The following is a 23,492-nucleotide window of genomic DNA, read 5'->3' as shown; positions in this document are numbered from 1 at the left end:
CATTGAGTCTTGAAGTTGGAAAGCTTGGAATGAACGTGTGTGTGTGTGTGTGTGTGTGTGTGTGTGTGTGTGTGTGTGTTGGGTCGGAAGGCAGTAAGCATTCTCTGGCTCTCTCTGGCTCTTACACACACAAACTCACATACACACCCCACACTTATTTACAGAGGCAGGCATGCCATCTAATGGTACTTTTCTCTTTTGGAATTCTTAAAGAGTGAGCATCCTTTAAGAGCACTTGGGATTCCATTCACTCCAGTGAGTGGAGTTCCAGTGGTATTAGGAGACTTTGGCACTCTCTGTAGAAAGCGCCAGGGTTCCTGGTGCTCTTTTTGATGCTGGGTGGTCTGTTGGTAATTGGCTGCTTCCCAGTTCAGGTGGATTTATGCTCTTGTATGTGGCCTTTTTATAGAAAACGCCTACCTGGTGTTTTCTCAACATATCTTGAGTATTCATTATTATCAGATTGGGTAATCCATGTAGGTGGGGTCACACCAACCTGTGGTGTGTGTGTGTGTGTGTGTGTGTGTGTGTGTGTGTGTGTGTGTGTGTCTGTCTGTGTGTCTGTCTGTCTGTCTTGCTGTCTGTGTGTGTGAGTCTGTTTGTGTACCTGGAGTTTCCTTTGCCAGGTTTTCTTTGGATTCTTTGAATGTCTGAGAGAGCGTATCCCCTCTGGCATTTTCAGAAAGTGATCTGGGATTGCTGGGTAATTAGGAGATGGTCTGCAGGGAAGCTCCCCTCTCCCTCCCAGACTCTTGACAATACTCAGTTTAGGCTTTCTGGGGGCCCTTCAAGGATTCTACTAACCAAATCAAGAAGTCCTGTGCAGTGGTGAGTGCATGCTCTGGTCTGTGGGCTAAAGGTTAGATAAAGTTTCTGTCTTGAGATTTTCCTTTGATGCACCCTTGTTTCTAAGACTAAGTGTCATTACTAACAAAAGCCTCCTTGACAAACTTAAGGTGAGGAGTTCCCTGTTGTCTCTGGGGTAGAAGAACAGCAGAAGGGAGTGGAGCCCTCCACACTGGTTTCAGCTTTCCCTGGTTGTGCACTTTGCAACTACATGCTGGAAGCTGAGGACTGAAAATCCCTTTCATGCAAATTTAAGTAAAAAAAAAAAAATTATAAAAATATTTTTTTTTCTGGTCATGTGGTAACTTACACATACGCTTCTAAAGAATTCTAAAGGGTACCTGTTGGTTTAGAAGATGTGGAGAAGCCTTGCATGCTCTCACAGACAGATCCAGAAGTACTGAATGGTGCAGACCTTCCATGGTTCTGAGGACTTCACAAGGACTTGGAGATGTGAGTTCCTAGAGCATGCTGCCTGCTGATGGTGGACCTCCTTGGTCTATTGTGAGGCTGGAAACACAATGGACCCACTCAATATTTACCTCAATATTTAAATTGATACATGAAAAAAATGATCTTTGCAATATTTCTTAATCTGTCTCCATTGTTTTTTCATCCAATTTGTTGCTTGTTAAAAACTTGAAAGGCTAGACAGATAGGAAATAATTACCGACCTTAAAAACCATGTAAACACTGACTGCTGTTTTGAGGACTGGCGTTAATAAGTTGGTGACTGGATGTGCAATTCTGTTCTCTACTGAGCTTGCCTTTCAAGAGTAAGAGAAGGATGGAAGGAAAATGATTCTGTTAAAATGCTCTTCTTTAGAAAGGACATTGAGAACTTTGTCTGCTTGCTGCAAGTCTTATTTCTGAGGGAATAATTCTTTTTTATTGTATCTGTAAAATGAAGTTTGTCTTTAAATCATTGACAGACAGACAGAATGAAAAGCTAGGATGAAAGTTAATGGAAGAGGAGTGTCGGAAAAATTTTCAATCTGTCAACCCATTTTAATTGTACTTCAGAACTTGAAGCTAGAGTAATACAATTCTTTCATAGAAAAACAATCTTGCCCAAGCTGTAATTTTGATGTTCTGCACACCTTTGTAAAGATTAGGCGTTAATGTAATAACTTTGATTGAAAAGCTTGAATAGAATGATGGAGAAGAGTTGACTGGTCCTATTCAATTAACAGTCAAAATGACAAATGATACGATATATTAAGTGCATGATTAAGATAAACAGATTAAAGAATTCTAAGTAGATTGTATGCCAGTTGATGTGGGGAGAAAAGAATAGCACCATTAGTGACCAAGCTTCAGAGGCGTTCTGTAGATGAAACACTGGGGACTGAACCTTGAACAACAGAAGAACATCGCACTATCCGAAACCATTTGCATGGACATTTTAAATTTCTAGAGTTCAGAGTATGAATTTGACATAAGTCTTTATGTTTTCACAGGGTGGTATTTCCCAGTGTATAACTTTGAAAGACAGCCATAATCACTTTAGCATCAGGCAGCTTCCTAGATATACCATGAGTCCTTAATTTAGAGCTCTTAACAGGATTAATATCTAAGTGATAATTAACACATCAAACCCGTGAATGGAGGAGGACTTTCAGGTCTGATTTAATTCTACAAGTTTACTGTCATGAGTCTGATTGGAATCTGTGGGTTAGCACACTTCAGATCACTGGTACCCTTGCTCCAAGTTAAACATTTATTATCTTTACACTTTCTCTCCCTTCAGACTTCTCCACTGAAATTATTCTGTTGATTTTTTTCCCATAGGAAAACAGCCATGGCTAACAATATGGCCAATTGTTCACAATAATTCACTGGTGATTTCTATTTTGTTTTTTATTCTTTGACATTTCACGTATGTATACACTGAGTTTTTACCCACTGTTATGCTTGCTCATCATTCTCTGTCACCTACTAAAATCTTTCTTTTTCCTGGCAAGGCCACTGTCCTTTGATATCTTTGTTTTTGATCCCATGGAGTTTAATTGGTGTTGCATTCCCGAGTCTTGAGTCCAGAGTTATTTACTGGAATATGCAGAATGTATCAAAGGCTGTACCACTGAGGAAAGTGTCACCTCCCCCCTCTCAACATCATTAATTGCCCATAGTCTCTCAGTGATGAGTAGGACATTACATATTAACCGCAACCCATCTCTTATCCATGATGTGCCAACGATGGATCCAATCTCCTGTGAGAGTGTGTGTGTGTGTGTGTGTGTGTGTGTGTGTGTGTGTGTGTGGCTAATCCCAGTTACTGTGAGTTTCTGAGTGCAATGCCATGTCCTATCCCATAGATACTTGAACAGTATTCCTCCTCAACCTGTAACTCTTGTGTTCTTTCAGTCTTCTGAAGTGTTCTTCTGTGATGTTCCTTGAGCCTCAGAAAGGTGATACAGATGTTCTGTTTCCAGCTGGAGGTTTAAAATGAGCATGCCATAACTACTAGACCAAGTATTTTATCTGAAGAGGGAAGCCGAGGATTAGTGGTGACATTCGGTTGTTTCCTATCCTTCGGTGAAATTTTAGAGCCTACACTTACAGCTGCTGTGGAATATATGTCACTGTTGGCAAAAAGCTTGTGGTTACTACAAAAGGGGGAGAGTTGAACTCAGACTCAGCTTGTCAAGTGAACAATCAAGCCACCTGGTGCATTTCAGTACGTGAATGTATGACAGAGCTGGATAAAATACAGTGCCCTTTGAAGCATCTCAAAACCATATTAGCTTTTGATTATTCAGTGTTTACAATTAGATTTTAAAAGAACAACTTTGGGCTGTGATATGTACATCTGTAGGATATTTTTTGTATGTTAAAAATGGTCCTCATAAGGGAAAAAGTGTAACTCTTGACCTAGAGGAGGGACTCCATGAATATGGCAGTGTTTCTTATATGCAACAAAATTCTATCAGCACCTAAGGAGAAGGTATTTTGCAGCAAGGACTACAATTTTTGCTTTTGCTTTTGCCTTTCTAGGCATATTTTAATTGTGAACCCTTTGTAATTAAATATGCTGTGACTAAAAACAGAATCCCAAGTAACTAACACAATAATTGCGAAAAGCTCTTTGCTGTGTTCTACTTGCCTGCAAGAGGGCTGACTGCAGATGGGTGCCCTGGTGTTATGTTACTGAACAGTCCATTGCTTTTGGAAGGATCACAACATGGAGAGGAATGTTAAACTTCAAGGCAGTCATGCACAGCCACCTTGGTCTTGGCCTATAGTTTTGTAGTAATGCATATTTTAATTTTGAGTTCTTTCAGATGGTATTTTTAAAAGCATACCATGTCGTAGGCATAAGTGAAGTGTTTTAATTATAGTAAGGCCAAAGCTTGCAGTAATGTCTTTTTGAGTTTGCTTCTGGATGCTTCTGTATTGATTTCTATCTTTTGTGCTTATGTTAGGCATATGTGGGGTGATCTGGCCATCGTGATTGATACAGCTTTACAGGATGTAAAAATATCGAAGTATTTCTGTTCTCATAGGGAAATGGATCCAGATAATGTCCTTCTGGGACTCCACTACCCTGGTGTCCTGTAGGTGGCTTCCTTCTCCACTACCCTGGTGTCTTGTAGGTGGCTTCCCTAGCTTTTCTTAGATGGGCTTGATTCAGCTACTTGGAGCATCATCTGCTTTGGTATATGGCATCTTTTGGTTGATGTGGACCTGAGTGCTAGCAGCTGTAATGTTTTAATATTATCTCTGGACATCTTTAGCCACGACAAGGACAAGAATAAATGCAACCATTGGCACCATATGTAGTTGGATTTAAAGTATGTTTGTATTTACGTGGTAGTGTTTCACCTATAACATTTATATCTATTTAAACATGTGAGCACTGATTGCCTCAAGGTATCGAAACCCCTTTCAGCTGAGTTATCAATTTATATAAAGCCACTGTTCTTTCAACTTGATTTGTTTCTGTAAAGAAACAAAGAATACTTAAACAGAAAGCATGCAGGAATACTTGTAGTCAGGGCAGAGCCAAAATTCTAATCAAGGTCATCTGCTGCAGGGATGGATCGTCCCCCACAGCTGCTTCAGACCCTTCATCAAAATTATGTATACAGGAGGGATTTGACAGAATTTTTTTTCTTTCAGGGAAAATGTAGTTATTTTTCCCTGCCTCCTTCATGTCTAGTCCTTAGAATTAAACTAAATTTATTTCATATTGGCTTCCATTCATTTTGAATCTTTGTTTTACATTACTTAAACTGGTCTCCTGACCAACCACAGAAAGATAAGAATCCTCAAAGATTCTTTGAGGAAAATTCTTTGATATTTTCTTTAGGATTTCTTTTTATCTTTTTAACATTTATTTATTTACTTAGTGTGTGTGTGTGTGTGTGTGTGTGTGTGTGTGTGTGTGTGTGTGTAGGTCAGAGAAAACAACTTGTAGGAGTTTTCACCCTTCTCTGTGTAAACTCAAGGGGTTAAACTCAGCTTCTCAAGCTTCGTGGCAGTCATCTTTACCTACTAAGCCATTTTTCTGACCCTCTTCTGGATTTCTTGTGACTAAACTTAAACACTGTTAGATGGTTCCTGCAGAGCAGGAAAGCAAGTTGTATAGAAAAGTAACATTCTAGATCAACATCAAATTGAGCTCACACCGGTGCTTAACTTCCTGTCACCGGCCCTTTTCTACCAGGATGCACACAAGACTTACACCTATCCAACAAGGCCCTAACACCTTTTTCTCTCCACCTCTTCTCTCAGCAGTTATCCAAGTTCTACCCATGAGTTAAAACCCAGTTTTAATTATGTTTTCACTGACATTTTTCTGATTAAGCTAGTTCATAAAGTCCTTTCTCTGCCCAAACAACTCAGGGGGTAAAATCTAATTTTACTGTTTGATTAAATCTGTTTCCTCATTAGCATCTATTGGTGGAGTTCTGATGGCAAAGGCTTTGAATGGGAAAGGGCAACCATCTCTACTGAGAATTCTGGAAAATGTTGCAGAGGAGAAATTGACAGGGGCTTGGGTGACAATAGCTATTGGAGGACATGTTAGCAGAGGTCCAATAATACACAGGTGGGCAAAGGCAGTGGCTGCCAATCATTAGCTACTCTGACATGCTTCACCTCATGCTGAGTGCAGGAGAACCACTGTATCTAATCCTATCAACTGCTATTTCAAAGCAGGAAACAATATCAGTATCATTTTTCATATTAAGATGCTGGGACTCAGGGAATGTTGTCTCCTTTTTTCTTACCTTTCCTGGAGAGACATGGAAAAACAAAACCAACCAAATAATAACAACAACAAAAACCCCATCTGTTCATCTGAGATAGGGCACTGGCCCAATTGACTAATGAAACAATTCTGCTCAAGTCTACCTTAGTGAACCAGTTAGTTTATCAGGACTACTTCCAGGAGGATGGGTACCTTAAAGATAGCTGCATTACTCATAAGTCCACTCCATTATGGGTGATGACACACACAAGCTACATACCTAGAACTCCTCAAATGATTTGTAGGCAGCTTAGCATGTAAAGCCTCCTCTCCCCAGCAACTATTACGTATAGGCAGGTGACAAGTATTATGTATATAACCTTAGGCAGGGGCTTTGTGGGTCTTGTAAGTTTTAGGAGCTTCCAGAGACTTGTGAGTTTTGTTGATTTCCTGAGCCTTATTTCCTTTATGTCCTGAATCTTAAAGTACCTCCCTGGGGGACATGGGGTGGGAATGAGGAATGGTGTCCGCTCCTTGGGGATGGCAACATAATAGGCACCTTGTCTGAGGCCAAAGAGGTTGTGAAAACCACACAGTCAGGACTTCATTTTATTTTAGTTGGCTTCTCCAACAATCATTACCAGTTTCAGGAAACCCAGACCTAGAAAATCCCCATCACATTCATGTTCCTTTGCATTAATGACTTATTAAGAAAGAACAGTTTGACCAGCTATGTGGAACCTTAGCTTTGAAATTAGCATGAGAAGGAAAGGGAATGTTAAGTCTTCAGATGTGAGTAAGAGTGAAGGGCAGTGACCATGGCTATTTCTGGGATTGGAGAGAGCTGTACAGGTGATATTGCTTTTCACCCTTTCTGTATCATATGTACCCATTGATGGTGTCTGTGGTCCTCCTAGGAGATGACTCCACTGAGAAGATAGGGGCTGTTCTTGTGTTAAGAATGTATGCGAGACCATAGTGTGATTTTAAAAAATATTTTACTTTATTATTTATTTGTGTATATGTATGTATGTCTGCCTGTACATGCATGCAGGTCACTGCAGAGGCCAGAAGGAGACATCAGATGCCCTGGAGCTGAAGCTATAGTCTTTTGTGAGCCACATTATGTAAGGGATAGGAACTGAACTTTGATCTTCTGCAAGAGCAGCAAGGACTCTTTAACTACTAAGCTATCTCTAGAGCCCAAAATATTGTTTTTAAATATTTTTGTATTAGACTTGCAAGATGGCTTTGTAGGTTAAAGTGTTTTCTGCAAAAGCCTGTCAGCCTGAGTTTGATTTGCAGAACCCACAATGAATGGCAAGAACTGATTTGTAAAAGTCATCTTTTGACCTCCACACACATTCTATGCATAGCATGTGTCCCTACACTCATACATCTCTCTCTCTCTCTCTCTCTCTCTCTCTCTCTCTCTCTCTCATACACACACACACTCACACACACACAAGAAATGATAACAAAAATTTAAAATTTTCAAATGATCTCTTGGTAGAGAAGATCTTACTGGGTCAGCAGTGGGTTTTTAGATGTGCAGTTCTGGGGGATTGTATAATAAACTCATGTCCCATACTGATGTCTTCTAACATTTTGCATAGAAATATAGCAATTGGAATATGACCAGTTTCTCTCTTTGCTTCTGACAGAATCATATATAAAGAAGTGCAAAAGAGTTGGAGTTGCAAAGAGATTTTTACTCATTCCAGGAGTGAACATTTTCATATTCAGAGCTCTCTGAAAATGTGATAGGTTGTCTCAAGGAAATGTGAGTTCCCCATCTTTGTGGATATCAGGCAGAGGATAAACAAGTATATTACAAGAGTATTATGCCAAGCGGATGCATGTACTGATGGCGTTCCAGATGCTGCTATACATGAAGTAGTTTAAGAAATCCCCTTAAAAACTTTTGAGGGAGCTGGGCGGTGGTGGCGCACACCTTTAATCCTAGCACTTGGGAGGCAGAGCCAGGCGGATCTCTGTGAGTTCGAAGCCAGCTTGGTCTACAGAGCGAGATCTGGGACAGGCACCAAAACTACACAGAGAAACCCTGTCTCAAAAAACCAAACCAAACCAAATAAAATAAAATAATTGAGAGGGCTGGGAAGAAGGCTCCATTGTCAAAGTTCTTATCTCAGAGCATGAGAGGCTGAGTTCAATTCCCCAGAACCCAGGTAAAATAGCTGGGTGTGGGGATTTGTGCTTAGAATGCCAGGTTGAGCAGGTGGAGACATGAAGATCCCTGGTGCTGAGTTAGTGAGTTCTAGTTCTGACTGGCTTTGTACTCCCTATGTTTCCTAGGTGGTCTTGAACTAAAAGAAATCTGTCTGCCTCTGCCTCCCAAGCACTAAGATTAAGCACTAAGATTAACTTTACCACCACAACCCGACATCATCATCATCATCATCATCATCATCATCATCATCATCATTATTATTATTATTTTAGAGATACTGTAATAGTAAATGAATTGACCCAACTCATGATCTATGCCCAGTCTAGCTCCAGAACAGTTCTCTCAACAGAAATAGATGGTGAGATCCGAGTATAGCACATGTGTTCACTCTTACATTTTCTAGTAGTCCTATTAAAGAATTTGAAAGATAAATGAAATTAATTTTAATATTAATGAAAAATGTTAGTAAACCTGTATATCTATGCTTTTCATTTCAATATGTGTGGATTATAGAAAAGTTATTCATGAACCGCTATAGATCTTTGACATGATATGTCTCAAAATCCCATCTATAGTTTATACTTGTGAGCAAAACTCTATTCAGATGAGTACCAGTTGCTTGTAGCTGTGTACAATTGGTGGCCACCATGTTGGGTATTCCTAGAGGTCACACTCACAACCACCTCAGTCTTCCATTTGCTTTTTTACCACCGGTTGGGTTTCTAAATCATATATGCCCAGTCTCTGCATGGGTTCGTCAAGTTTACCCTTAAGTGTCAGCATCTTGAGGGAGACTTGGGAACTAGAGAGCTCACCCAATCTGTGAAGTGTTTGGGGAGCTACATGAGTCCAGATCTTCAGCATTTGTGGAAAAAGTCTAAGCTTTGTACACTCATCTGTAACATTAGTGCCAGGGAAGTGGAGACAGGGGGATCCCTGGAGCTCACTGGCTAGACAGCTTTGCTCAATGAGTGAGTATCAGATTCAGTGAGAGGCCCTATCTCAAAAATAGGCTGGTTGAGAAGGACATCTGGCTTGTGACATGGGCACACACACCACACACATACACATACTCACACACAAACCCTTCCATACTGTCTCTAAGAGACACACTTAGGTCCTCAACCTCTAAGATAGGGAAATTTCTGGGTTTCTCATCTGTAAAAGGCTAAATAAAACATGCCTTGCACTGGTGATGATAAAATATATTTGTCTGGCTTCCACTTGACAGGTATTCGTGCACATTGAAAAGTCACTAAATCACCTTGTCCTTTCTCTCCCAGGTTAGCAGTCCCCATTTCTTTTGTTTTTTTTTCATTTTCCATTTCCATTGATTTTCTAGAATGTATGGGTAGCCCACTATATAGGGAGTAGACTTGGTCCAGTATCTGCCCATTTATGGGGAGCATGTGAAAATAAGTGATAAACTTTAAAATGAGCCTGATTGTCCAGTACACATCTTATGTACTTGACTTGGTCCTCTTGTACTCCATCCTTGTTATGATGACTGCCGCCAGAAGTGACATGCGACCCACCAGAGTGATATTTCTGGTCAAATTCTAGTAATTGTTTGGTAGGATTGATTCATTTCCTGACAGGTTGCAGTTTTCTCAGAGAGCTGAAGGGCTTTGCTCAAGTTGAATTTCTGACAGGAACTGGCCCTCTGGACTGTGACATCATTCAGTTGAAAAATCAGAGTATGGCAGTCCTGTCATTGTGAGGAACATATACAGATTCTTGTGTTCTCTTTGTGACTTTAACATCTCCTGAGTCGACAATGCTAGTGTAAAACTTCTGTAATCTCAAGTCATTTTTTGGTGGGGGCATACTACACAGGTAGCTTAAACCAACTTAAGTCGCCCCTTAAAAGAAGATATTGAGAAAAAGCTTCTGCTAGAGAGTTCTAAACTTCACAAAGAAGTTCCTTGTGGAGACACTTTCTAAAGATGTGTCATCTAACAGCATGTGTGTACTTATTAGATATTGCATTTGGAGAACAGAGGTGGCACACTTGAATATCTGTGGACATAGTGTATTTCCCAGCAAAACTCTTATTTTAGGCTTTTCTTGAAAAGAAAAACTAAGCAATTTGCGCATAGTGATATAAGCTAGTGTAAAGTGTTAGATGTGTTTGTAGGTTATATGAATAAATTCAAAGGCGATTTGATGAATACCTGCTGTGCCCATAGCATGGAATAGATAAAATCAAGTATAAAGTACCAGTATCAATATCTAGAAATTTCATAGAAAGGAGATATTTTCATCTTCTTTCCTTGACAATTTGAATCACCTTTTCATATACCCATCACCTGTCATACCTGTGTATGCTCAACTACCTGTGTGAAGCAATATTCAAAAGTTATATGTTGGGGCTGGAGAGATGGTTCAGGTTCAGTGGTTAAGAGTACTTGTTGCTCTTGGAGGGCTGAGTTCTGACCCCAGCATCCCTGTCAGGTAGCTCACAACCACTCTAGCTTCTGGAGACCTGACACCTTCTTCTGGCCCACTGTGGGCATCTACTTCTCTGGCTTGGTCAACTCTATTGACTCCATTCAGTGACTTCTTACAGATCAACTGGACCAAAAATAAGATTGTAATCTGCTAAAGGAAGAAAGAAGGTGTAGGAGTTTTTCAACATGGGGCTTTATACCCATGTGAACTGAGTTATGAACACATTCAAGATTTAAAAAAAAAATAACTATACTAGTAGTAAACAACCCTTTCACCAAGTTATACTTTGTAATACTAAAAAGTATGCAGGATGAAGCCACATTCAAAACTTATCTAAGGGTACTTATTGAGGATGTAGTTCAGTGGTATATCACTTGCCAAGCATTCGTGTGGACCTGGGTTTGATTGACAGCAGTATGTTTGTGTGCGCAAACACACACACACACACACACACACACACACACACACACACACACACACACACACTGTGTATTTTAAAGACATAGGGCTAAAGAATACCTGGCCAACTGCTTAGTATCTGTGAGCAAAATGAATCAGTGAACAATTGTGGGGCAGTGTAAGTTGTAGAACTGGCCACACAATGTGCCACTGACATGCTAGAGCTCAACTTGGATAGACTGAGATAATGTGTCCCAGTCTATTGGGTTCCCCAAAGAAAGTTTAGTGAATGCTTCTGCACTTCTTACCTATATAGTACATGTATTATTTTTCCACAGCTGGGGTGTACACTGGTAACCCACAACTTACCAGGAACTTAAGTAATTTTCATGGAGTTTTATATAAATATGAGGGGAAAAAAAAGAAAAGGATGCTTCAGAGAAAAAGATGCATCACAGGCTTTATCATTGAGGAGACCTTGTATGCAGAGGAAGATGGTTAGGTCCCCATCAATCTATTTATTTTTGTCATATTTTTTCCACACCCTTTATTACTGATCTTGATGGTAGACTATACACACTATTCTTTAACACTGATTGTTGCTACATCTCTACCCTCCAAAGCCACATTGCATGTAATGTTTTGAAGTTGATAACATGCAAAATGTTAGAAATGCCAACACTGCTGCAGGGTCATTCTTGTTTACTGGTCTATGAAAGGCAGCACAAGAGTCCATTCCTGAACTCTGTGATTTGTGATGTTCAGTCTAAAGGCAGTGAGTCCCACATCCTTATAATCTAAGGTAAACAGTTTTGTCTTGGTGTTTGCCAGTGTGTGGAAGGAATAGAGTTATCCATGGATTTGGCAAACCATTTGGCAAGCATGCATGTTTGGTAAATCCTGACAAGATGAAAGCACCTGGATTAGCAAGGCAATCATTCAGCCCCAACAACTGAGAGCTGGAGTGCTCTAAATAGCATGAAATCATTTATGCCCTGAAGCCTTTTGGAAGTACAAATCAGAGAATAGAACCTAGTAGGGTATGTGCGCGTGCACATGCGCACACAGACACAGACAGACAGACAGACACATACACACCACGCTCTCACACATCTTACTACACTAATAAAGCCAACCATGTGCTGGCAAAGTCCTTCTCATCCTGCCATTTTTGACACTCTATTCTAAAGCTGCCAATGTAAGTACTGAAGAGTCAGACAAGAAAAAATGAGTAATTTTGCACTGTGTAAACTGGAAGAGAATGAAATGCAACACACTTTGCCAAAAAAAAAAAAAAAGGGAAAGAAAGAAAGAAAAGCTGAAAACTCATGTTGAAGGTGGCATATATTGACTGTTCTGATTACATAAGACATGAGGACATCAACAGCTACTTACTTGTGATTTATTAACAAACTAGCAGTGTTTTAGGGCACACAGCTTTCTAACTGTGTAGTGGAGGTGCTGCAAGGCCCCAGATGTGGTTTTCTTCTGAGAGGACTATAGTATGTTTTCAAAGAGTCTCTATTAGCTATCTAATAATTGCTGCTGGGGTTTCTCAATGAAGTTTTAGATCCATGTTTCACACTCTGGGTTTATTCCAGATTTACTCTGCTCCCTTCTCCTTCCTCTCTCCTGTCCTCTCCTCTCTTACATTTCCCTCATCTCTTTTGGCCCTCTTTCTTTCTTTTCCTTTTCTCCTTTTCTCTTTTCCTGTCTTTCCGTATAGCTCGGACTGACCTGGAACTCAACGATTCTCATCTCAGCTTCCCAGTGCTAAGAATGCAGGCACATGCCTCCATGCTTTGTTCCAGAGTTACTTTTCTGTCACCCTTTTCCTTTAGTCAGAAAATGTCAATTTAAGGAAGTTAAAGAGCTAGAAGAGGTTGAAGCAGAGAAATGTTAGATCCGGCACAGCAATGCCATTGTCACAGCTAGGGGCAGGCATTGATTGAGCACCTGCCCTGAGCCCTGAAGCCAGCTCTAGGGTGAGGGAGCACCTCGAGTGTCTAGACGCTCTGCCAGGAGATTTATTTGGAGAAAAAAGAGATCACATCAGCTCATTTTTTTATAAGGAAACTCAGGACATCAAAACCATTCCCCAAGTACCCTTCAAATCCAACAAGTCAAACAAAACCACAGTTAATGATACACTTGTTTCCATCAGAGCTGGCATTAAGTAAAATTTATAACACATTTGAGTTGACATTATAGTTTCATTGTGTGCTACATGCATACTCGAGGATACTGAATCCCCATTGTGTGATTTCTATATTATTATTATTCCTTTTGGGGGACACTTACATTTCATTAAGTGGGTACTAGAGTTTCCTGGAAATTTGTTTGTTTTGTGATATGTTACTGAATGTGTGTATCATATATATTTTTCTTAATGACAAGTCCTTAGTCGGAAAAGCAACTCCTAATTATAATTTATAATATTTTTCCTTATTACATGTATTTATTTATGGTGAGGGGGAAATGCATGCATGCCATGTTGTGCATATGTAGTTCAGAGAACAATGTTTCATGTTAATAGTTAAAGCAGAAAATGATGTCACCCATTGAGCCATCGCAGAGGTCCTCATAATCCAATGTATGACCCAATATTTAGAGTATAAAAATGGTGCCTTTATTGCTGAATGGCATCAATACAAATCTTGTATTGTAAATACCCTGGTTTCACTGCAGACCACAAACCTTGTGTTGTATTTGGACTCTTTCCATGATCCTGAACACATTACATATCTACTAAGAGCTAATTTAAGCACCTAAGTGAAGTGCTGTAGCACAAGAAAAGGAATCTTAGAGGCTCCACTGAATATATTCTAACCTCTTTTTGATAACTTAGGGTACCCGTAGGAAGTTGGAGCACTCCTAGAAATATGAAGAAAATCAATTACAGTTGACTAAGACTAAATTCTGTTTATTTAAGTTTTCTGGGATTGCAGACATATAATAGATGGCTTTTTACTCTACCAAGAACAGGAAATTAGACCCATTCAGTCAGCAGTAAATTTATAGAAGAAAGCAAACAGACTAGTTATTTGTATGATGAGACTAATCCTATGGAATTAATGTCAAACTTACTAGTAAGGCTGTGTGTTTAGAATACAATGGAAATTATAGAGGAAAAAAGGGGTCCGGTCTAAATCTTGGCAAAATAATATCAAGGCCAGAATTGAAGGAGTGGGTTAGTAAAGGGTATGAACTATCTAATTTGAGTGTGCATGTGTACGTGTGTGTGTGTACGTGTGTGTGTGTGTGTGTGTGTGTGTGTGTGTGTGTGTGTGTGTGTGTGTCTGTCTGTCTGTCTGTCTTTGTCTGCTTTGTTTTGCTGGGACAGAACTGGGAAGTTTATATGGCATATCTTTATATTTCAAGCAGTTATGGAAGTTGTCAGATGGGAAACCTCTTTTTCATACTCTCAAGAGAGGAGAAATTATGTGTCATTATGAGACAGGAGAGAGAACCCCTTACCACCAACATTTCTAATGTGGATATTAACCAATTCACAAGCAGAATACATTTCTTTGGGCTGCATTTCCCAACATTTTTGCTTGAGGGCAAAGTTTCTAACACATGATTATTTGGAAGGCACAAAAACCTTCAGTGCATAGCAGTTTCAGTACAATTAGGTTATTAAAACAAAATACCTCTTGTATGTGGATCCTAGCCATGGAATATGTACATGTGTATATAAAGATGGTAAATGTGTATAAACTAGGATAACAAGAGAAAATAAAAGTGGCTGTTCACGGTGCATACCTTTAATTCTAGCACCCAGGCAGAAGCAGGTGGATCTCTATGAGGGCAAGGCCAGCCTGGTCTACAGAACGAGTTCCAGAACAGCCAGAACAAAGAAATGATGTCTGGAAAAACAAACAAACAAAAAACTAAGCAAACATCCCCAAAAACAAAAAAGAAAGAAAGAAAGAGAAAGAACAAAAGAAAAGCCTCATGAAATGTGTGGGTGCGAAAAGCAATGTTTAAAAATCACTATTGGGGCTGAGTATGTAGCTCAGTTTGTAGAGTGCTTGCATGCATGAAGCCCTAGGCTTGATCCTAGCACTGAACAAGCCAGTCATATTGGTGTATGCCTATAAACCGAGCACTTGGGTGGTGGAGGCAGAAAGTTCAGGAGTTTAAGATTCCTTTCAACTTCATATTGAGTTCAAGAATGTTCTCATGAGACTTTGTCTCAAAATATTAGGCCAATAAAAAGTAAAATCAATGTGTCATTTCTTGTGAAGTGACTTAAAACATGCCTGTATCACAGGACTAATAGCTTAAATGTTATAAGAAGGTTAAAAATATCTCTATAGTGAACCCAGCATTCCCTAAACAATGCAGGATGATGACCCAGCATGCTGCCTTTTCATTGCTTATTCTAGTTAGCTTTAATTTAATTGTCAACTTGACACAGCCTAGAGTCATCTGAGAGGAAAGCCTTTACTGAGGGGTTGTCTAGGTTAGATGGACATGGAAATATGCCTCTGAGGGATGTTCCTGATTGATGGCTGATGCTCCAGGGTCCAGCTCACTGTAGATGGTACTATCTCTAGGCAGGTGGGCTATCTAAGCTGTGTAAGAAAGCTAGCTAAGCATGATCCTAAAGAGCCAGCAAGCAGTATTCCTCCCTGGTTTCTGCTTGAAGTTTTCCCTTGAATTCTTTCCTTAACTTCCCTCATTGATGGACTGTGACCTGGAATAAAAGCCAAAGAAAACTTTTCCATCCTTAAATTGCTTTTGGTTAGAGTATTATATCACAGCAACAAAAGGAAACTACATCAATTTCATTATGTAGTATACAACATCTAGACACATTGGAATGTAAATGGGGGTGATATGCATGGGTATATCAAGCACTATATCATTTTATATAAATTAACTGAGCTGTATTGGATTTTGGTGTCTTCAAGGTCTTGGGATTAGTCTCCCATGCATACAGATGGATGACTTAGCTGATCTATCTTTTTTTTTTTTTTTTTTTTTTTGGTGACCTGTTAAGTGTTCTGCTCCCTCTTCATAGTCCTTGTTGGCCTCTTTCTACTTCTGGTGCTTGGCTGCACATATCATCTATGTATTCTCCAGGTGCCATACACTGGCCTTCCTCCAGTACCACATCCCTGTTCCCCGTTCTTGCCATTCCCATGGTCCCTGAATCTCTTATTCTCTGGAAAATCAACCACTGCCCTTTTCATTCAAAGAATAGTCTGTTTTGGTTTAATGTATTACTCCATGATGATTATTAATGGAAATTCTCAAGGCTTATGGTAAAAATATGCAGCCCCTCCCCACTCCAAAATAAATAGGTTCACCACTAACTGGTAAAATAAAATGTAAAAATCAACACAAAGTTCTGTGGGTATACATTAGCTGTTAGAAGGCATGGAGCCCTGGGTTAACCCCAAATCTCTACATAAACCAAACGTGGTAATGCACACCTATAATCCTAGAAGGAGCGGTGGAGTCAGAGGACATGAAGATTATCCTGGGCTACAAAAAATATAGGGCAGCCTGGGCTACTTGAGCCTTATCTCAAAAATCAAGCAAATTGAAAATGAAGCTAACATAAATTATACCATGTGTGTTTATAATGGTTAAAGGGTGGCTAATTATGTCAGTTAATGCAGTACTCTACCTTAGTGAAGTTTACTTATAGAAATGTGTTTCAGAAAGGTAGTCATGAAGGGATGGAAGTGGGTTAGGTGTGGTAAAATTGTAGATGTTGTAACACCTAATTGGTGTGGCTCAAGGTGGCCCTGGCCCGGCTGTTCTTTGCTACTTGTCTGTATTCTGTGGGGCTCTTGTCCACATAGTGTTCCTCAGAGATGAAACTGCTCATCAGCCTATACAGAATAGTGTTTTATCAACTTCTTCTATTTTATGTATATATCAAGTTTTCAAAACAAGTGTAATAGAATAACTGATTGCACCTTGCTGTGGATGTGTGCTGACTTCTGTGGCTTTCTGTGAGCTGACTTTTCTCCAATTCTGTAGATGCTGGAGGCAACATGGGTTCTTTCTCACTCATCCATGTAGTTCCATCATCTGTTGCTTTGCCTGGTTAGTGCTAGGCGTTTTAATGAAGAACTCATGGGTATTTCTGCCTGTCCACTTCTCTTGTATTTTCTCAGGCCCTGATGCCTTTTATCTGTTCTGCTAGTGAAAGGAAACTGGCTGATTTTCATAGCTAGAACAAACCTTGGGGTTGTTTCCTCATGAACTGTCTGCATGGTCCCCTATATCTGGGAGAACTGTGCTGAGGAGACCTTTGGTTGTTTAACAGAGGGCTTTAAGATAGGCACTCCTTTGAAGGATGTTTTTGAGAATTGAAAGGGAAACATAGGGTGGTGTAGGAATTCAGAGATTATCTATTGAAGACACCTGCTACCCAACTAAGTGCAGAAGACTTATGCAGGGGTCAGTATTCCTAGGGTTTGGGAATGGAGGTAGCAAGAGGCACTTGGAACTGTAAAGAAGTCAGCCATTGTTGAAACCATTAGGGATATGTATAGAGATACTAGGGATATATATATATATATATATATATATATATATATATATATATATATATATATATATATATATATATATATATATAGAGAGAGAGAGAGAGAGAGAGAGAGAGAGAGAGAGAGAGATTGATTAACTTCTTCTAGCAGAATTTCCCACTGCAGGAACCTAACCAGAAGTCAGTTGGCAAGCTATCATGAGGAGTAGAGTTTTCTAGAATCTGCATTTGCCCTTGGATAGGACACCAGGGGATGAGGCTGAGGTCATAGGACAGAGCTCTGGTGCAAGTCCACATGTCCCCCTATCATTGTCTCTTTTAACAAATCAGTCAACAAATGAATGATGTCCATACTGCCTATGGGTCTCTGTGAACAGCCTCTTTATCAGTTCCCTATGGTTCATGGCAGCTAGAACTTTAAGTAGAGTTTCTTTGAAAGAGCCCATTGAGTACAGATTATTTACAGTGAAAGTATGAGATGTAGGCTCATAAGAACCAGAGAAGGAGAGGGCTGCAATGTTTGCTACAGTGTGCAAAGTGGAACCTCTCACTAGCACCACTCAGCAGATGCAGCGTGGCAATCCAAACCTTTATTCTAGTTTGCTTTCCTTGCATTTTACAGAAAATAATGCCATTCAAAAATCATACTTCCCGTTGCATGCTAAACTTCTCTTTAGGGCAAAACCAAAGTAATCAAATGGAGGTTTTAGAAATAACAGTTTTTAGCCCAGATTCCCTGTGAGACCCATAACCATCTTCCTACTTTGGCTGCCTTTTTATTCCCTCCAATCTCAGTGTTAGTACCATGGTTTCTATATTGCTGAAATGGCTGACACAGTTTTTTTTTTTTTAAATATAAGATATTAAAGGGCTTAGGTCACTGAAAAGACAATATTTATTTTCTAGGCCCCTGTGTTGGTTGGTATTATGTCAACTTGACAAAACCTAGACATAACTGAGAAGTAGGAATCTTAATTGAGAAAATGCCTCTGTAAGATTTGCCTGTAGGTAAGTCTGTGGGGGCACTGTTTTCATCAATGATTGGTATGAGAGGGTTCAGCCTACTATGGGTTAGAGCCACACTAGACAGGTAGTCCTGAGTTGTATGAAAAGGCTGAGTGAGCCATGGGGAGCAAGCTAGTATGCTGCTTTCCTCCATGACCTCTGCTTCGGTTTCGGCCTCCATGGTTCCTGTCTTGAGGTCCTGCACAGACTTTCCTCAGTGATGGAATGTTGCCTGAGGGTTGTAAGCTGAAATATACTCTTAATGGAACTCCTATTTAATATAGCTTCATCTTTGTTTTTGCATTTTGTAAAATTTGTGAAAATATGTGAAAGGAAGAAAATCTAAAACAAAAAGAACCTCCAAGTACTTGAGCAATTGATCCTTTCAATGAGGAAATATTATGATAATACAAATTAATTTTAATAAACACACCTTAATAATGTAATAAATATCTTCTATCAATATAACTTACCTAGTAAATACATTTTAAATATTGTCTTTTATATCTGGTACTGCTTAGTTATGGACCTGACAGACATTATATGCAAAACACTTTTTTTTTGACTGCCAATATGGAATTCTTTTTAACTTATCAAAGTTAATGCTATTTCTGACAAACAATTATCTACTGATTTAAAATATCATTAACTTTTTTTCTATTTGTGTTTCAATTTTACACATCAGCCATGGGTTCCCTTGTCCTCCCCCTCCCACCCACACCCACACCTTCACCTATCCCCTCCCCTCAATTCCCATCTCCTCCATGGCTAAGACTGCCCTGAGGATTCATTTAAACCTGGTGGATTCAGTACAGGCAGTTCCAGTCCCCTCTTTCTAGACTGAGCATAGTGTCCCTGTATAAGCCCAAGGTTCCAAACAGACACCTCATGCACTAAGGACAGATCCTGGTCCCACAGCCTGGATGCCTCCTAAACAGTTCAAGCTATTCATTTGTATCACTTATCCAGGGGGCCTGATCCACCTGGGAACTCCACAGCCTTTGGTTCATAATTCATGTGCTTCCATTCATTTGGATATTTGTCCCTGTGCTTTTTGCAATCTTGGTCTCAACAATTCATGCTCTTACAGTCCCTCCTCTTTCTTGACAGTTGGACACCTGGAGCTCCACCTGGGGCCTGGCTGAGGATCTCTGCATCCACTTCCATCAGTTATTGGACGAGAGTTCCAGCACGACTGTTAGGGTGTTTAGCCATCTGATCACCAGACTAGGTCAGATCAGGCTTTCTCTTGACCATTACCAGCAGTCTACAGAGGATGTATCATTGTGGATTTCTGGGGACCTCTCGAGCACTCTGCCTATTCATGTTCTCATGTGGTCTTCATTTATCATGGTCTGCTATTCCTTGTTCTCCCTTTCTGTTCTTGATCCAGCTGAGATCTCCTGCTCTCCTAAGCTTTCTTTCCCTCAAATCTTGCCCTTCATTACTCCCACTGTTGTCAAGGTTGTTCATATAGATCTCATCCATTTCTCTGTCATTGGGTGATCCCTGTGTCTTTCCTTGGGTCCCGTTTGCTAGGTAGCCTCCCTGGAGTTGTGTAGCAGTCTAGTCATCTTTGTTTTACATCTAGTATCCTCCTATGAGTGAGTACATACCATGTTTGCTTTTATGAGTCTGGGTTACCTAACTCAGGATGATTTTTTCTAGATCCATCCATTTGCCTGCAAACCTCATGATGTCATTGTTTTTCTCTGCTGAGTAGTACTCCATTGTGTATATGTACCATATTTTCTTTATCCATTCTTCAGTTGAAGGGCATCTAGGTTGTTTCCAGGTTCTGGCTATTACAAACAAAGCTGATATGAACATAGCTGAGCAAATGCCCTTGTGGTATGATTGAGCATTCCTTGGGTATATGCCCAAGAGTGCTACAGCTGGGTCTTGGGGGAGATGGATCCCCAATTTTCTAAGGAAGCACCATATTGATTTCCAAAGTGGCTGTACAAGCTTGCATTCCCACCAGCAGTGGAGGAGAGTTCCCCTTGCTCCATATCCTCTCCAGCATATGCTGTCTTCTGTGTTTTTGATCTTAGCCATTCTGACAGGTGTAAGGTGGTATCTCAGAGTCATTTTGATTTGCATTTCCCGGATAATTAGGGATGTTGAGCAATTCCTTAAATGTCTTTCAGCCATTTGAAATTCCTCTGTGGAGAATTCTCTGTTTAGTTCTATAGCCCATTTCTTAATTGAACTGTTGGGTATTTTGATGTCTAATTTCTTGAGTTTGTTATATATTCTGGATATCAGCCCTCTGTCAGATGTGGGGTTGGTGAAGACCTTTTCCCATTCTATAGGTTGTCACTTTGTCTTGTTGACTGTGTCCTTTGCTCTACAAAAGCTTCTCAGTTTCAACAGGTCCCATTGATTGATTGTGTCTCTCAGTGTCAGTGCTACTGGTGTTATATTTAGAAAGGGATCTCCAGTGCCAATGCATTCAAGAGTACTTCCTGCTTTCTCTTCTATCAGGTTCAGAGTAACTGGATTTATGTTGAAGTCTTTGATCCACTTGGACTTAAGTTTTGTGCACGGTGACAGATATGGATCTATTTGCAGCCTTCTACACATTGACATCCAGTTATGCCAGCACCATTTGTTGAAGATACTTTCTTTTTTCCAGTGTAAATTTTTGGCTTCTTTGTCGGTGTGCAGGTTAATGTCAGGGTCTTCAATTCGATTCCATTGGTCCACATGTCAGTTTTTATGCCAGTACAAAGCTGTTTTTATTATGGTAGCTGTATAGTAGAGCTTGAGGTTGGGGATCGTGACGCCTCCAGAAGTTGTTTTATTGTACAGGATTCTTTTGGATATCCTGGATTTTTCGTTTTTCCATAAGAAGCTGAGTATTATTCTTTCCAGATCTGTGAAGAATTGTATTTGTAATTTGGTGGGTATTGTGTTGAATCTGTAGACTGCTTTTGGTAAGATCAACATTTTTACTATATTAATCCTGCCTATCTATGAGCATGGGAGGTCTTTCCATTTTCTGACATCTTCCATTTCTTTTTTTCAGGGACTTAAAGTTCTTGTCATATAGGTCATTCACATGCTTAGTTAGAGTAACCCCAAGGAATTATATATCATTTCTGGCTATTGTAAAGGGTGATGTATCACTGATTTCCTTCTCAGCCTGTTTGTCTATTGTATATAGGAGGGCTACTGATTTTTTTTTTTAGTTGATCTTGTATCCTGCTATGTTGCTGAAGGTTTTTATTAGCTGTATTAGTTGCTTGGTTGAAATTTTGGGGTCATTCATGTATACTATCATGTCATCTGCAAATAGGGAGAGCTTGACTTCTTCCTTTCCAATTTGTATCCCCTTGATCTCCTTAGGTTGTCTTATAGCTCTGGCTAGAACTTCAAGTACTATATTAAATAAGTATAGGGAGAGGGGACAGCCTTGCCTTGTTCCTGAGTTTACTGGTATTGCTTTGAGTTTCTCTCCATTTAATTTGATGTTGGCTGTTGGCTTGCTGTAGATTGCCTTTATTATGTTTAGGTATGTTCCCTTTATTCCTGATAGCTCCAAGACCTTTATCATGAAGGGGTGTTGGATTTTGTCAAATGCCTTTTCTGAATCTAGTGAGATGATCATGTGGTTTTTTTCTTTGAGTTTGTTTATATGGTGTATTACATTGATGGACTTTTGTATGTTGAACCACCCTTGCATCCCTGGGATGAAGCCTACTTGATCATGGTGGATAATTGTTTTGATGTGTTCTTGGAGTCTGTTTGCCAGTATTTTATTAAGTATTTTTGCATCAATGTTCATGAGGGAGATCGGTCTGTAGTTCTCTTTCTTTGTTTCATCTTTGTTTGGTTTATGAATCAGGGTAATTGTAGCCTCATAGAAGGAGGTTGGTAATATTCCTTCTGCTTCTATCATGTGGTAGAATTCTTCACTGAACCCATCTGGTCCTGGGTTTTTTTGGTTGGGAGACTTTGAATGACTGATTCTATTTCCTTAGGGGTTATTGGACTATTTAAATTTTTTATCTGGTCTTGATTTAACTTAGGTATGTGGTACCTATCCAGAAAATTATCCATTTCTTTTAGATTTTCCAGTTTTGTGGAGTAGGGGTTTTTGAAGTATGACCTGATGATTCTCTGGATATCCTCATTGTCTGTTGTTACGTCCCCCTTTTCGTTTCTGATTTTGTTAATTTGGATGCTCTCTCTCTGTCTTTTGGTTAGTTTGGATAAGGGCTTCTCTGTCTTGTTGATCTTCTCAAAGAACCAACTCTTTGTTTGATTAATCCTTTGTATTGTTCTCTTTATTTCTATTTTATTGATTTCAGCTCTCAATTTGATAATTTCCTGGCATCTGTTCCTCCTGGGAGACTTTGCTTCTTCCTGTTCAAAGCCTTTCAGGTGTGCTGTCAAGTCACTAGCATGAGATTTCTCCAGCTTCTTTATGTGGGCATTTAGTGCTATGAATTTCCCTCTTAGCACTGCTTTCATAGTGTCCCATAAGTGTGAGTATGTGGTGTATTCATTTTCATTGATCTCTAGGAAGTCAATAATATCTTTCTTTATTTCTTCCTTAACCCATTGGTGATTCAGTTGAGCATTATTCAGTTTCCATGAGATTGTAGGATTTCTGTAGTTTTTCCTGTTGTTGAAATCTAACTTTACACCATGGTGGTCTGACAGAACACAGGAGGTTATTCCAATTGTTTTGTATCTGTTGAGATTTGCTTTGTGGCCAAGTATGTGGTCGATTTTAGAGAAGGTTCCATGGGGTGCTGAGAAGAAGCTATATTCTTTTTTGTTCGGGTGGAATGTCCTGTAGATATCGATTAAGTCCATTTGAGCCATAATATCAGTTAAGACCATTATGTCTCTGTTAAGTTTCAGTTGGGCCGATCTGTCCA

General features: G+C 39.7%; 1 protein-coding gene across 2 annotated transcripts in view; it reads left to right on the top strand.

The window, feature by feature from the left end:
- Thsd7b (thrombospondin type 1 domain containing 7B) overlaps positions 1 to 23,492 on the top strand; it is an 837,148-nt gene that overhangs the window by 1,125 nt on the left and 812,531 nt on the right. The window lies entirely within an intron of this gene.

This window comes from Onychomys torridus, chromosome 11, assembly GCF_903995425.1.
Source record: "Onychomys torridus chromosome 11, mOncTor1.1, whole genome shotgun sequence".
Taxonomy (NCBI): Eukaryota; Metazoa; Chordata; class Mammalia; order Rodentia; family Cricetidae; genus Onychomys; species Onychomys torridus.
Note: the sequence above shows the minus strand (reverse complement) of the source record. Positions and strands in the feature narration are given on the sequence as shown.